The 16,411-nt window shown below is 46.0% G+C and overlaps 1 long non-coding RNA gene across 2 annotated transcripts in view; it reads left to right on the top strand.

The window, feature by feature from the left end:
* Nucleotides 1–210: 210 nt before the first annotated feature.
* Nucleotides 211–16,411, top strand: part of LOC121070056 — a 91,635-nt gene continuing 75,434 nt past the window's right edge. The window contains exons 1-2 of one of the 2 annotated variants that reach the window (XR_005819864.1): nucleotides 211–506; nucleotides 2,421–2,509. This is a non-coding gene — a long non-coding RNA (uncharacterized LOC121070056). The remainder of the gene's footprint in view (nucleotides 507–2,420; nucleotides 2,510–16,411) is intronic. The other variant, XR_005819863.1, reaches the window with a different exon arrangement.

Genomic DNA, 16,411 nt, shown 5'->3' with positions numbered 1-16,411 from the left:
GAGAGATTGCAGGATTGTGCGTTATCTTTCTTATTAACAATGGGACCTTCTACCTGGAGATTAAAGAACAAAAGCCTGGGAAGACAGTTAATTATAGCTTAAGCTTCACACGCAGAGTTAATGAATTTTAACGTGCCTCAATTAATAACTAATTGGGTTTTGTGCCTCGGCTGTGAATGGGAAGTGTAGGGGTGTCCAGGAAAAAAAAATGGGTCTAAAGATGAGCTATTTTAATTGAAATACTGTAGGGTCATTCTACAGTGGTACTGGTAGCCTGGTGGTGTTTTTTGTTTTTAGTGGAAAAGGGAAATGAAATGGGAGGACATTTCCAACGGGAAACCAAGGGCGGTGTTAGGGTGCCAACCAGAAGTGGCATTGTTTTGTCACCATTAGTATTTGTGATGTAAGACTACCGCTCAGTTCTGGCCTGCCGGCAGTCACGTTGCAGTCAGCCCCTCGCACGTTTGTCAGCATCCGCGCACATTGGTGGGAAACTGGTGGCAAGGGTAAGACCTGGGGCACTTGTCTGAGCATGCTGTTGGAGGCAGTGGGGAGAGAAAGCTCTGCCTGGATGGCTGAGATGGGTTCAGTGAGGGCTGACCCCCCGGCTTGCGTCCGGATGCAGGGCTGCGTTCGCGCGCCCTCTGGCAGAATCCCAGGGCAAGGGCAGCGACAGTGGCCGATCGTGAGCTTCCTTGCGCTGACGCCTCACTGAGGTCCAGAGGGTTTAAGCAGGTGCCAGGAAACCTTCTGATGAATCTGGCCCAATGGGAGTGTTACTTAAAAACTAATGGGAGGTGATGGCCCAGCAGTATGCTGGAGAATGTGTTAAAGCTTTAACTTTTCATTTAGGGTTTTTGACAAGACACTGCAGATTATAAATAATGGATGAATTCCCAAAGTATGTCTGCACTTCCTGGCTAACTTCCCACATGGGTGAACTGTGAGTTTTCTCCTTAATTATCTGTAGGAGAACCTTTGCATATTGCTCTTTAAGCATATAATTATCCTTGATCATTTGGGATGAATTATATGTCCTTAGTAGTGTATGGATTTGGTCCTAATGTAGGACATACAGTCAAGCTGATAAAAAAGCTGTGAAGGACGTAGAACAGTCTGAAGTGCTGGGCAGAGCCTCTGCTGCCTTCTTGCAAGATGGGGGATTGTTTTGAAGGATTTCAAAGCCGCTGTGGACCAGACCCGGAAAGCACACATTGATGTGAGCTGCTCCAAAGAAACAAGTCATTATTGTAGGTTGTTTTTTTTTCCTTTTTTTTTACATAATAACACCCCAAATATATCATAGCTGCTTTTTAAAATCAAGTACAAGCAGGTGGGGAAAGGTCTGGGGAGGCTCCGATGAACTTTGGCTCAGACATATACCTTATTGATGTTAGGCATCTGATACGAAACACCGGACAAGTGGCAGTACACGAATAAAACAGTGATCCTTAGAAATGCAGGGGCTGAGTCACTACCTTTTAATCAAGCCCTTAATGTTCAGGCGCTTCAATAACATGAAAGACAGCGGTGTGCAGCTTTGACCTTACTCCTGTTCAAGCCTTGTTGTTCAGCCGAGCAGGATGAAGCCCTGCAGTAAGCACTGGCACTGCTCTACGTCCAGGTCAGCAGCAGGCTCGCACCAAAACGCTCGCTCTGAGTTCCAGGTGTCGGAGAATTCAGCTAGAAAGAAATGACGCGTAGCATAATTTTTTTTATACTCTAGGATGGATTGTGCCTGGTAGTGCTGTTGGTCTAATGAGATATTTTATGTCTTTTTCTATTGAAAGAGGATTATTTTTAAGCCCACAGTTAAGAGAATGTCCGGTATTTTGCTATGATTAGCATGTAATTCAGGCTCTGGTGGGACAGAAAAAATTACCAGAGGTGAAGATAGCAAAGGTTAAATTGTGTTGGTAGTAGTTAAAAAGAGCAATAAATCCTAGAGAGTATGAAAATAGAGGAATACTCTATCTCAAGCAGTAGAAAATCGTGTTCTTTGAATCTGATACTCTAAATGTGAGAAAATATATATGCTGTTCTCCTCCTCCACTACAATTTCGAAAGAATATTTATCAGCAACTTTAGCCATGAGGTGGGAAAATACACAGAAGCCAAAGTGAAGCTTTAGTGAGTTTTGTTTTACTATTATTGGTTTCTGTTCAATTTGAACATCCTCACAAAGAACATTGAGATAATAATAGAAAGGAAAAAAAAATCATTAATTTCTTAAATGCAACATTGTCATGCACTGGTCCTCCAATGACAACTATTTACACAGGGCTTCTCTCATCATGCCCTTCACAACTGCCGTACAATAAATAATAAAAGATTAAAACCCTAAACCTGGAAAACTTAGGAAAAAAATATTAGAAAATTTTATTTCAGATTATAAAAATCCTTGAATGATTTACTTTAAGGGACAATTTCATTGCTGCCATGTGCAAGAACTAATGATCACCCAGGGCATCTGATTGGTGAGAACGTTGCTTGGGAAACATAGTCATAGGTAGGTGATAAAGTAATCCTTTCTCCATGACTGCCTCACTGTCACCAGGATATCTTTTACCATTTGTTACAAGAAAATGATAGTCCACGTACATATTTATATCTGGGTGGCAATAACATTGGCAGTAACATGCAGTGAGTGATCCATGTTGTTTTAAGGAGCCCGGCTTGCTTCCCTGCACCAGCGACCCTTGTCCTGCATTTGATCAGGGTTAAAATAAGAGTTTGTCATGACAAAGCCAGCTTCCCTCACCTCAATGCTTGCAGTGAAAAATATTCTTTTTCACAAAGTGTGTTGCTTAAACAGAAAAAAAGGTGCTCTCTGGCTCCTCTCTGGTGTTAGCTAACAATCCATTTAATTAGGATGTAGGATCTGTTAGAGCCTTACATTCCCCCTGTGAGAACAATGTGTCTTCTGCAGTTTTTCAGAGGAGGGTTGCTGAAATATATGTCTGGTTGGTTACTGCCATAATGCACAAGTACTTTTGTGATGGCCACAGGGGAAAGGATGCTAGATTCAGGTCCCATTCAGCTGAGAGCCACGTTACAGTAAATATGGATTTGATTTGATTTAAAAAAAAAAAAGCCTGTGAAATTAGCACATTTATGTACAGCCTATTGTTAGGCAAAGCTGTCAAATGGAATAGCAGGTGGTGATGCCAAAGCCAAGAAAAAAATACAATTAAAAATAAAGGCACTGTACGGTACAGACAGTAAATGCCTGTGCTTCTGGATGATGAGGAAGACAATTGTGTTCATCTCCGTATTTGATGGAGGTGCCCTGTAGTTGTAATAAATCACACCTGTAATATTTCCATTGCCTTCCTGCTCTCACATGTCTTTAGCCAGTGCCTCGCAGTACGGTTAGTATTGCCGAAGGGTGCCGAGAGCACTGTGTGTAACTCGTAACTCCCCTTGTCTTTTTGTTGAGCTGAGCGACTTGTAGGAGCTTTTTGCTTGTTTGTTACCTTCGCTGCAGAGATGCTCTTTGTGTCGGTAGCTTGGGGAAATCTTCTCCGTGCTTCAGAAGCCTCTCCCTTGCCAATGTCTTTCTGCATTTATTCACCTTAGCAGATACTAATTCTCTGTTCCTTGCTCAAGAGTCAGTCTTCTTCATTTATCTGCGTTGATTGCTAGCATTTGCTATCTTCGAGCCCAGGTACTTGAGTGATCTAAGTCTTTCTGTGTCTGACTGCGTAGTTGTTTGTTATTTACCTTCTTGACTTTATTATAGTCTGTGAATATGGCTATCTCCCTTCTTACCCTTTACTCTAGGCTTCTCCTAGGCAGTAAGGAGTCTAGCAAAACCATTCTGGTTCTTTGCTGCTGGCTCCTTTCCAGCATAGGGCAGGTCTCATTAAAGTTTCTGTTGTTTCTCTCTGAAAGCTTTTCATCCAGTAACTGAACTCTGTTTTTTCTATACAAAATACAAAGGTGTCATCTAGCAGTGGGCAGTTTTCCACTTCCTGGAAAGCGTTAATTCTGTGCTGGAATAAGGGTGGATATTCAAATTTGAAGCCAGGTAGACCTGAGGGTAGAAGTGGTGCCCAGTGGATGGTGCTGGAGGAGATCAGCGGCTCCTAGTCCTGTCCCCAGAGCATGGCACGTCCTCCTGCACAGGGAGGGTCCCACGGACACGTCCCCAGGACTCTCCTCCTTACCCTGGTCGCAGCGGGGAAGGCGGTTCGGTAGGGAAAGGCACCATGAGCTGTGTAGTTGGCATGGCTAACTTCTGGCTTCCCTCTCCAAGAAACCTTGGAGCTGAACAAAAACATCTAGAGTAGCTCGCATGAGAGGGATGTCATAAATATAAAAATCTATCTTACCGTTAGGGCAGAGCCGAATGCAATCCACATGAAGCTGAGTGTAGAGATAAAACCTTTCTCTTAGATGAAATGAGGTGACTGAAAAAATGCCAGAGATGTAAACTTGTGAGCCCCTGAACAGCCACCATACCCCTAAACTTATAAGATGAAGGACATTTAATTTGGTTTGTGATGTCCACAGATGATATTTATCTATTCAATTGCACATGGAAAAATGGGATTTATGTGAAAACTTACATAGTTCTTTTCATTATGTTTATTTAGGAATTATACATGTGTAGCAATGAGCTACATTTAAATGACTTCTCAAGGTACAAAAAGAGAAGTTCCTTTGTTGGAATACTTTTTATAAATGGTGAGCATAGCTTGTTGATTTTTTTATTTATATTCAGAGCTGGTCCCTTAAAGGGAAATCATTAAAAGACTGTGGACATAATCGCTTTTTAGCTGGAAATTGAAATGACCTCTCCCGTCACTAGAAAAGTGAGATGAAGGAAAATATGGGTTTGGGTTAAGGTACTGGAGGATCGTTATGTTTTTTTAAATCCAAAATGTAAAAAGCTTAAAAGAAGAAAAAATCTCTAAGGCTAAATGTGATAGTGCTGCTTCTGCAGTATTTACACCCACCTTGCCATGGTCCCCTTCACACAGCACACACAAAAAGCAAAACGCGAACTTCGCAGAGACCCAGAATTGCCAGGAGGATGGAGTTAAACCTGAGGGCTGGGTGAATGAAGAGGAAATGACTTTCGAAACCCCTCTTTTTATGCTGTTGCCAGCCCCTAGTTGAAAACATCAGTACCAAATGGTTGAGAAGGGATTCAAAACTTGATGCCACTTGAAGTAAGCAAGGTCCTTCACACGGGGTAAGCTGATACCTTATTCATTTTCAGGAAGAAATCGTGGTGGCTGGCAAGCTGCAGCGCAGTCCAGCTCTCACCTTCCCCTCACCCTCTGAAATGCAGCCAGCGTGGGGAGCAGTTTTGGCACCTACCTCTCTGTCAGCACAGAAGGGGCAGGGAGCGTTGCCTGCCAAGTCGGTGGACCTTCAGGAGCTGACAGCCTGAACCCCACAGATCACCGGCCATGCGTGCACGGCGCCTGGGCCTTGGGCTGCCCGCCTTCCAACTCCATCTCCCGCAGCCTGGGCGCCTTGGCTGGCTGCAGCACCCCCCGTGCCGTCAGCATCTCCCGCCGTTCCGCACGGCCTCCTCCTGGAAGGGGACTCGCAGCCAAAGGAGGGCCGCCAGTGTTACAGTCCCAATGTGTTTGTCATTCAGGGGCAGTAACAGGACAGTTGGTGGTACAACGGGGCCCGTCTGCTTCAGCGTGCTCTCCAGAAGACATAAGGGGCTAGAATGAATGCAGTTATGCGGTGTCCTGACTTGGTTGCCTGCGTGCATGTGTCCTGAGCCCCAAAGCTGCAAGCATTTGCATTCGCTGGGGTGTGAAGTGCCACTTGAAAAACCTGTGATTCTCTGCAGGCCTCCTGCTCCTGCTTGTCACACCTCGGACTCGACCGGTGGCGCTGCGAGCAGCGCTTGTGCTTTTGCAGACACATTAGTGATGCGCAGAGGCCAGCAGAGCTCAGCTGTCACGCTGAGGCAGCCAGATCAGCATGGTGCAGCCTGCATCACCTCAGTGCAGGCGCTGCTCTTGCCCTGCTGCTCTTCACCTCCAGCTTGAGACTGCAGTCCTGATGCAGCCCCATGCCCCTGCTTCCAGGACAAGTTCAGTGAGGGCAGGCACCTGATTGTAAGCACATGGTGATTTGGGGGTTAGGCACAAGGCTGAGAACATCTCAGAGGAGTGATGGGTGGGCATGGCAGCCCTAGGAAATGCTTCATCGTGTCTCAGAAGGATAAAGCTTAACCCTCTTGTTTACCAGAGTAGCAATCCCAAAGGAGCAAGATTGCTCAACAAGAAGCACACTAAATTTGCTGCTGGGGAGCATCAGTTTTAAACTCGAGTCTTACCAGCTTCAGAGCACAGAGCACAATTTCTTTTTGCACAGGTCCTCCCTCCTTCACTTCTTCCTTCATCTTCACAGTAACTGCAAACAAATGAGCATCATCCTTTGTGGGCACAAAGCTGGGTTTTGCAGGATGCCGCGTGCTGTGAACTGGGGGTATATTAGAGAAGAGTTGGCATTGATTTTGCGGCTGGAGGCTTTGCTTTCTTTATCTGGGCATGTGTCAGAGATGATTCTTTAACATGAAGAAAATAGAGAATAATTAAATATAACTTTGTCTTCTTCCCCCCCACCCTTTTAATCTACCTATTTTTATACTGTCGTTATGCACATCTTGGAATGCATGTGCCTTGTTGGTAGCGCAGTGTAAAAGCAAGCTTGAAAATGCTGTGTTCCACTTCAGCATCCAACCAATAGTGAGAACCACAGTCTCTGAAACAGCATATGATTGTGAACCTGCCAAGAGAAGAGGAGACGAGCCTTCCTCACTGTTTCCCTGATGGCTCTCTCCTGTGCTGCAAACTTCTTTTTGTAGTTTCTGAGGAAGAAAAGACAGTCACTAAATGGTTGCAGAGCAGCCAGTATGTGAAAAGGGGTTGCCTAGGCACTAATAGATTAGAAATAAACATAATGATGAGATAGCTTGTTATGAAAACATAGCTAAGTTGCAGTGTCACACTGGAAAGCAGTTTGGGTACACGGAAGAAATTTTGGCAGAGGGTTAGGCCTAAGGGCCTTAGGCAGGAGACGTGGATCTCTGGTACCATGCAGTGCTCCTGGTACGGTTACCTCAGTGTGGCGCTGATGGAGCCAGATCCCCCTGTTCTTGTTTGTAGTAATAAGCTTGTTTCAGTAATAAGCGTGAGTATGAGGATCAGGGCCTAAAAGCTGTGATTCAGAGCAGGCAGTGCTGGTAAAAACCTGGTTTAATTTGTTTCACTGAACTGCTAGAGAAACTTGTGCAGACACTTATTTTAAACTTGTCTTGTACTGATGGAACTTAATCTGATCCCCTGGTGATTTAAGCTGTATTTGACATAAGCTGGAATTAAATTGATTTCCATTTGCCCCCACGGAAGTTTCCAGCAATTTAGCTAGCTCAATCTTGGAGGTAGTTTTTAAGAGCATGGGATCTCAAATGCATCTGAGAAACTGGAGAGACTTGCGGTGCCTGAGAAGTCTGGAGGTGACAGCCTGTGAAAGGGGGTATCGCAGGGTACCTGGGCTGCAAGTAAGTCACAGCCTAGTTTGCTTGAGAGTCACTTACTGCTATTTCCTGTACTTTTGGATAAAGGTGTGAAGGCAAACTTAACTCACAGCATTACTTAGTCAAAACATTCCCATTGAATGCTTTGCCTGAAGTGTTTTAGGTTCTTTTCTATTGCAGAGATTTACGATTTACGATATACTCCAAGATGGTGATTGATTGTATCTGTGCTTCAAGACCTAATCATGTAAGCAGGAATTAAAAAAGATATTTTTAAGAGGAATAGAAACTCTGCATCAGTTCCCACAGCTATCAGGGAATCTTTCAAAGCCTACAGCAGAGATACATTTATATTATTTATTTTAATATCCAAATCTACTTAAAGTAAGAAATTGGTTAGAGAAAGATCTTTATAAAAGGGAAGCTAGAGAAAAGACTTGCAAGCTCCCAGCCTGAAGGATATAGCACTGGATATAACTAGAGCTGCTGTAGTATTCCTGCAGAATCCCTCTTCTTGCTCCTGCTCTGTGCTGAAATACATTATTCTCTGTGTGGCAGCAGGGTGGTGAAGTAGGAGCGTCACTGCTTTGTTTTGAGAAATGGAGAGGACTGCTGTACTGGTACCTCTCAACACAGAGACCCGATGAGAAGTAATCAGGTTGTCTGGCATAAGTACTAGATGGCATTAATACGTGTACCACAGTCTGCTCTTAACAGGAGGTAGTCTCTCCATCCAGTTGCACCAGTTTAACTATACTGGTGGAACTGGAGGACACCACAGTGGTGGCCTCTCTGATGCCTTACACTTGGCAGCTGGAGGTGGGCTGCAGGCAGGCAGCCCGGGCAAGCAGGAGCTGTGCCTCCTGCTTCTTTCAAGTGCTGCTGGGGGGAACAGAGCCATCGCCACCACGGTGTGGGGCTTCCCCACGAGCTCCCAATCACTCAGTTACCAAACACCTCTTAAAAGCCAGGAGCATGTATAGCACAGGTTCCCAGGCAGGTGCTCTTCAAGCTCATGGTTGTAGGCATCATTGTTTTCATTCCTTGTTTGTTCTAAGTCTTGAATTCTTTCCGAACTAAAGACAGGATGTTATTGTAAGGTGGCGAGTACACAAACTAGAACAGCTTTTATCCCATGGGTGAGGCCCTGGCATTGCTGCCTCTGTTTCTCACATAGGTGTGGAGTTCCCAAGTGATGTGGCTGAGCCCATGCAGGAAGCCTTCAGGAAGTTGATTTGCCCAATGGGCACTAACGTGTGGCTTCTTGGTTCTTCTCTCAAGTTTTTCTCTTGTTGCGTTAGGGCTCAGGTTTGATTCAGTGCCTTCCTTTCATTTGTAATCATGCTGTCAGTTTGTAGGGGGCAGCTCTCATTACACAAACTCTTGGAAATGAGAGAGCCTGAACATCAGTGTGTTGTCAGGGCCAAAGAAAAATAGAGAGCCAGCAGCCAAAGTCAGACGTGCAGCGATCTGCTCTCCCTGCACGTGTTGCATCCACCCCTCTTCCATGGAGAGGGGCGGAGGGGAGCAGAAGATGGGGTGTTGGAGAAACAGGGCACCAGCCCCTTCCCCAGGAGACCTGCCTGTGCAGTAGAGACAGAAGCTTTTTAGGTGGGGCTCTGTTTACACCACATCCATATCATCACTCAACACCGAGCAGCAGATGCAGCCAGAAGATTTTGTATCCCGCTTTCCTCCCAAGGAGGAGTTGCTTTGTTTTTGTGAGTCTCCAGCTTGCAGCCTTCTGACTTGCATGAGCTGTGGCCTGCAAGGCATGCAAAACAAATCACAGCTGTTACACCAAGCCTCCGTGCTGTGTAGGTGATACAAACAGCAAAACTTTGTTCTCTTATGAGGCAGTACCAGGAATCTGAGCAGCGGAGAAGGGCAGAGCATGCTTGCAGCAGTCACTGAGCAGTCACCAGTTCAAAATGTCTTTGCAGCGGTGCTCAGTGTGTCTTCCATCACCATTTCTCAGCAACTTGGCAACAGCTTTATTGTAAGAGCAGCAACTTTCATATGGTATGAATTAGATTTGTTTTTCACACAAGGCCATTGGGAGAAATTGTATTCCCTTCCATCTTTACGTGTACCATTTTAAGAGCTGTCCTAACTGCTCCCTTTGAAGAGTCAAAAACCTGAACTTTTGAACCGTCAGTTTTCGGCGTCCATTCCAAAAGCATATATTGCCAGTTCTGTATCTCCTGAGCCTTTCCATGACCACAGATCCCAAAAGCAGGTGTTCCTATCCCATGTCAAGTTATTTGTATGCTGCAAGCTGTAAAATGCGAGTCTGGAGGCAAGTTTCTGAGTGTAAATTAGAGCTGACCTTAGGCATAGTAACTGCTGTGTAAAATCACATACAGAATGTATGCACAGAGAGCTTTCTGACTTTCTGGTGAATCAAAGATCCAAATGTCAAATCTGGCTTCAAACTTACGTGGCTGTATCCACAAGTCAATACAAACTTGGAGCCAAACTTTCAGAAATAAAATGGGAGAAACTTCGGGACAGTTCCCTGCTCAGCTTGGATAAGATTAAAAGAATCAGTTAGACTTGCTAACCAGCCAGGACTGAACTGGAAGCACTGGGAAGGTAAAATCACATGAAAATATAACACATGAGGTTCTGCTAGTGCCAAGCTGTTGCAGTCTGGACCTTATACTTGAATAAGTGCAGTACTTACAAGTAGTATGTTTGTACTAAATGGTTTAAACTCTAGAAAGCCATGAGAAATCAGGTTTCCTGTCTAGTGAAATCCAAGGTTGCCAAAGCTTGTGTTTCCCCACTGCTACCACAGTCCTTCTCAGATGAACTGCCCAGGATGGGATCTTGGATTGCCCGGGGCCACCCTCTGCTGCCAGGTGCTACTTGGGTCAAGAGCCAGTCCTCTGGAAGTGGGAGCAGTAAGTGCATTTTGGCCACAGCACCGCACCACCAGACCTGCAGCCTGAGAGCAGGTTCAAGATCATGCTGGTGGAAGGCTAGAAAGCCCTCCTGATGAAAGGAAGTTCCTGAAACTGAAGAAGGAAAGAAGAGGTCAGGAAGAGAAGAATTGCAGCTCAGACCTTGCTTGTTTTTTGGCAGGGAGACTTGTTAAAGGAGCCAAATGGAGAAAATGAGCTGTGAATAGCAGTGCGACTTAGTGGTAAGTCGCAGCTGCAGTTAAAGGACAGGACAGCATTAACAAGGCTGGAGAAGTTTGATGAGAAGCAGTGAAGTACATTCCTGTTTTGCTGTCCGGAGCCGTGGAGCTTTATCGAGGCTCCCACCCCTGCACGCTTGGCAAACCCCTTGCATTGCCACCACCTCCGGGCTGGGGGCGCGACCCCACATCCATCCCATTGCTATGGGGCAGGAGCGGCGCAGGCCCCACGTGTCAGGGAGGAGTCCCAGCTCTCCAGCTTGGCGAGGAGCTGAATAAACAGAACACGCCTGCACACTGGGGTCTCCCTTCTGCCAGCAGGACCTGAACCCACACGGGAAGGCTCCGCTCTCAACAGAGAGGCTAATCCCCCAAAAGCCAAAATGGCAAGTGGCATGGGAGTCCCTTCTTGTCCCCCAGGGGAGCACCTGCTCCACTGCTGCCCTGTGATGAACCATGGCCTGCAAAGTCATCCCAGGCTGGCCTGGCAGTTGGTGTTCCTTCAGCGAGAGAAGGAAGGATTTCTAAGCTTTCCACATCCAGCTGGCAGCCTGCTCACTCCATTACCACTAAGTTGTCAATCCTTCCAAGTTGTTTTAGGTTATTTTTGACTGGGTGAGCACGTGGGCTTCAGCTGCAGATTTTTAATGCCTTACTGCAAAGCGAGCAACTCAATCAAAATCGTTACTCGACGGGTCAGGTCTCTGTGGTCCAACTTTGAACCTCTCAGGAACAGCATGAATGAGTTTGGTGTACCTTGCAGGGCAGAATCCTTTCTGCTAGGTTAGGAGAGCACGGGACCAGCCGCTGCTCTTTCTTTTTCTCTTCCGGGCAAAAATGTGGAAAACTGCCACAAGTTACTGCTTCTAGGAGCTTTGCACTTGTTTGCACCGGATCTAAGCTCCGTCCTGACACTGGGAGGGAGCCCCAAAGAAAGAACAGTTTACTTTATTTTTTTTTAATTATTTTTATTTGATTTTCTGATGGCAGCTGATTGCTCAGTTCTGCACAGGGTTTGCAAAAGGTCACGGCATGCAGCAGTGACTCACCACAACCTCAGCCCTTGGAGCGCTAACAGTTTGAGCAACACTCAGTGTGCAGTTTTCCAGAATATTAGTGTTAGTGAAAGGAAGAAGAGTCACTGAATGTTTTTAAGGATTCAGTTTTGTAAAAGACATCTGGTTTGAATGATTATGTTACCTAATAAGCATCTCAGTCTTCTGTGGGCTGGTATTTGACTGCATATGCTGGCTAAGCAGTGGGTGTCTTTTTCTACATTTGGCTTTCCTTCCTGTGTGCCTTCACTGTTGTCCCCTTTTTAGTGAGCCTCCAGCTTCTCAGAAGTTTAGGAAGTGCGTGCCTTTTGCAGGGACTCCTTAAAAGTTCTCCACCTTTTCCCAGCTGCTTCTCTCTGGCTCTGTTTCGGGGATGTTGTGGAAGGGTTGGGAAATGTGACCTCATGGAAGCCATGAGCAGATAAGCTGTATTCAAAGAAGTCCTTTTACATAGAGGTAGAAAACAGCTGGTTCCTGTGCCTGGAGCTGAATGTGAAACAAATCCTAGCTTTTAGCGAGGTCCTGGTTTTCTTCCTCTCCTAAGAAAAATGCCAACACTCCTAAAAAGCTGTCACCAAGCCATAGCACGTGGCCTTACTGGCACCACCAGTTGTGCCTATGTCTCTAGTGGGGCAGGCATCAGAGGAAATGGCTTCTTTCAAAGGCAGGATAGGATGACTTGCTGCTTCTTTTTTTCTTTTTTTTTTCCCTGCTAGCCACATTTCAGGACTGACATCGCCTTTGTGGTCTCACCACTGATGAGTCTGACATGTGGGACTGCAGCTTTCTTGATATCCAGGATGTTCAGCAGACCAGGATATCCTAAAACAGATCCGATCACACTTGCTAAGTTTCTGGTGCTGGTGTCTGCTTGGACTGTGACCCACTAGCCTTGTCCCCTTCCCTTTTGGAGAAAAGAGCGTACCCTCATCAGGTGGTGCCATACGTACATCTCCAGGCACGCTGTGAGCTGTTGAAGTGTGCTGAGACCCTGCCCAAGCCAAGTGGGGCCGCAGCAGCCTACCCTTTAGTTAAACAAATGAATCTCAGTATGTTTTTGTTGTAAAAGAGGTCATACTCTGAGTGGCAGAAAGCTAGAGGAAAGGCGCTAGAGGTGTGGAGTCTGCGTGGTACCCTTGGCCCCAGCCCGGCAGCACCTCCCTGTGGAGTGAGGGGTCTTCCCCGCTGGTCTTGGCCCACGTGTTGGGACAAGAAGGAGGGAGAAAGGGGCAGCGAAAGCTGCCGGGGTGGCAGTGAAGGCATGGTCTAGAGGGAGGGGACATGGCTGGTGCTCTGGGGAAGTGAGTTCCTTGCCCTTGCTCCGTGCTCTGCATCTCATCCTTCTTAACTGCTGCTGTCATCTAATAAAGCATGCCAGCTGAAATAGTGGCCCGGGACAGGCCCCCTTGGTTTTCCTTAGCCCGTGTGGAAGGAAGGAAAGCTTGCTGCATTTCTGTTACATCGCTGATAATTAACATACCACAGTGCTGTTACGGGCCCCAATAAAAATAAAAAGTCTTTGCAGTTATAATGAGATATTCATGCATGACAGCACCAGATATAAACTAAACTTTTATTGTATGTGTTAGCTACGGTAAATGAAGCGAAACAGGGCTAAATTCATTACGTCCCATCTCAGCTGCATCTCACAAATAACAGGCCTTGAACATTTCCATCAGAAAGTCCATTTCCTCTTGTTGCCAACAGCCGTTAAGCAGCGCTGAATATTCTCTCTGCAGAGCTGGTCGAACCTGAGGGTGATACAGGACAGTGGCAAACATTTGTTAAGTAATGAATATAACCTGTTTACAAGGAGTACCCAATAGTCACAACGTAGGAAATAGCATCTCGTGCCTTTTGTCTCTGTCAGCGGGCTGGGGAGCTGTGCAGAGGCAGCGTTGGCCACGCTGCAGCACCAGCGGGGAGGTCCCGACGGACTCTGGGTGGGGAAACTGAGGCACACAGGGGCAGCGGCCAGCTGCTTGTTTTGGTGGGAAGGGGGGAGGAAGGGTGTCGGGCTTGGGGCTGCGTCTCAGAGGCTTTCTTGGGGAGGACCCACAGGCTTCCCTTCTGCAGAGGCTTTTGGTTTGTGGCATTGTCATGGTATTTTTTTTTTTTTTTTTTTTTTTTTTTTGCTTCCTTGGGGTTGGAGAGCAGGGTGGTCTTTAAGCTGATTTTCCAGCTGACTTTGCAGCACAAACCCTGGCATTTTCTGCACTTTTGTTTTCTTTCTTTTTTTTTTTTTTCTGAGGTATCTTGCAAATTGAAGAGCACTGACTTAAAAGGTTGTCTAGTTTGGCACTGGTTTCGATAGATAAAGCTAGAGATTTTCTGCTGATAATACTTGCACAAATTCAGAATTAATCATTGCATAATAGAAGCTGGTAGCTTTGGTTGTTAATTCTCTATTGAGGCTGCATCCCCATGTTTATTCTCATTTGTTCTGATAAGGTCCATTGTCTCTAATATTGCTTCGTAAAGGGTAAGAAATAAATCAACGGTATTTAGCTTTTCTAACCATCTGGTCTGGCTTCCGTCCCAAAATCAATTTTTAAGTTGGGCACAGTTCGTGTATTTTTGCCTTGTAACAGAGGACGTCTCTGGGGAGAGCAGGGAAGAAGAAGTTGCTACTAATCTCACCCCAGGGATTAATCATGTTTGAGACGTTACACTTTAAACTCCACAGGTTTTTGTTGCTGTCATAGCTCCGCTTGTCGGGCTGAGCTTTTGCAGAGTGCCAAAAGGAACTTCTTTTTCTTTGTGTTAATGGGATCAGTACTTTGAACAGCATTGCATTGCTTTGAAGGATGAAAGCACTTGGTTTGAACGTGGAGTTGAGTTGCTTTGGTAGCACTCAGATACTGTTAATCTTCAACATGTGTATACATTACAACACACTTCTCGGGTCATTATAAAACCATCCTGTGGAGTTAAGCCAATTGCTTCTAAGAGGTGTTGTTAATGTAATGAAATTTAATGCATTTGGGAGCTACTACATGGCCACAGATGGGAAATACGTCTTGTAAACTATAAATTTTTAAAAATTATTTAGCATTGTCATTGCTATATGGGGCCATGTGGCAGTGAGCACGAGATAATTCCACAGTTTTCATTAAAACACACAATAATGAGACACTTAAAGTCCACGGATGATGTTTTTGGGAACTATTATAATAATTAGAAAGGAAAATGGGTTTAATAAAAGTTGTAAATGATTATGATCAGCCAGACCTTGTCCCTTTCTGCAAACCCTATCTGCATTGCACATCTGGGTGCGAGAAGCAGGGAGTAACTGTATTCCATCTCAGCCACCCTGGCCCAGAAGAGAAGGCATTTGCATGTCAGGGTCACTCTGGGACACGGCAATGATAAAGAAAGTTAAGGAGGACAAATCTGTAGGAAAATAAACAAAGGCCTTTTCAATCAGACATTGCAGTCCTCAACTCCTGGCAACCCATTGCTGAATGCACAGGACTCATTTTCCCAAAGCAATGGAGACTCTCTATTTTGCCATACTGATACAAAAGGATTTTAGCCTAAGTGAAGATTTAGGGCTAATATTCATTACAGCAGATGGGACACAGTATAACGGGGGCCTGAGCCTCCTGAGGAGGGGAGGAGTAGGTCTTGAAGTGCCACTGGAGCTGTGTGTGGTGGGTGGCTTGGAGGGGTCAAGGTGCTGGTCCTCCCTCCACGTCAGGGTCTGAAAGTGAAGGCACAAAGGTTCAGGACAGCTTCCTCTGTCAGAGGAGAGGGAGCAGCCAAGTGGTGCAGCTGCAAGCCTGCAGCTGCCTCACGCTGCACAAAACTTGGAGCTGGGGCTTTTTGATCGAAGCTTTAGCTGTCAGGCTCCGTCACACCTACCTCTAAAGCTTGGCAGGTACAACTCAGTAGCTTTTGATGCGTGTTGGCTGTCAGGCTGAGGAATATGAAGTTACAGTTGTGATCTCTTAAAAAAAACGATGGCTGCACTTAGATCTACTTGCGCCAAGCAGTGAAATCTGTGGGTGGGACCGATACTTGCGAGGTTACAAAGCCACTGTGTTGAGTGAAGCGCTCTGCTAGCTCCAACAGCTGGAAATTGAGTTGAGCTCTGTTAGCACGAGGGTCTTGCAAGTGTTCAGAAGTTGCAGTCCCAAATTACAGCCAGCGAAGGAATATTGTGCAGGCAAGATTCAGATTATTCAGCTTTGAAGTTGCATGCATGGTAGCTGCGCCCTGGAGAGCCACTCAACTGGGTGGAGAAACGTGGGGTGCTCGCACCCACCTCTCTGACTGCAGTTTGCTGTCACACTCCCTGCAGTGCTGTGTAATTCCTGGGTGACACGTGGCACCTTTCATCATGGGGGGCAGCTGTAAGCAAGGAGGAGCTCATCGCTTAGGAAAGAAAAAATTGAGATAATGGGGAGGGGAAAGAGTCTCCAGCGATGCTGTGAGGACATTATTGAATATGTAGCTGTGTGGGCCAACTGGACTGTGTATACCACTGGAATTAAATGGGCTTTTCTTGAATCAGCAGTCATTTGTGTCATTTGATATTTCACGTGAGCGGCAGCCTCTTCAGGAGGAAGCTGAAGCACTGCCCAAGAGCCACGGTCTGGCTGAGCTCCTCTGTGCTGGTACCTGCCCAGGAGGGGCCCATGTTTCAGGCAGTACTTTGAGCCGGACTCTGTCCTTCCTTTCTTGACAAGCAGCCCC

The sequence above is a fragment of the Cygnus olor genome, chromosome 4 (assembly GCF_009769625.2).
Source record: "Cygnus olor isolate bCygOlo1 chromosome 4, bCygOlo1.pri.v2, whole genome shotgun sequence".
Classification (NCBI taxonomy): Eukaryota; Metazoa; Chordata; class Aves; order Anseriformes; family Anatidae; genus Cygnus; species Cygnus olor.
This window is presented reverse-complemented; position numbering and strand designations above follow the sequence as displayed.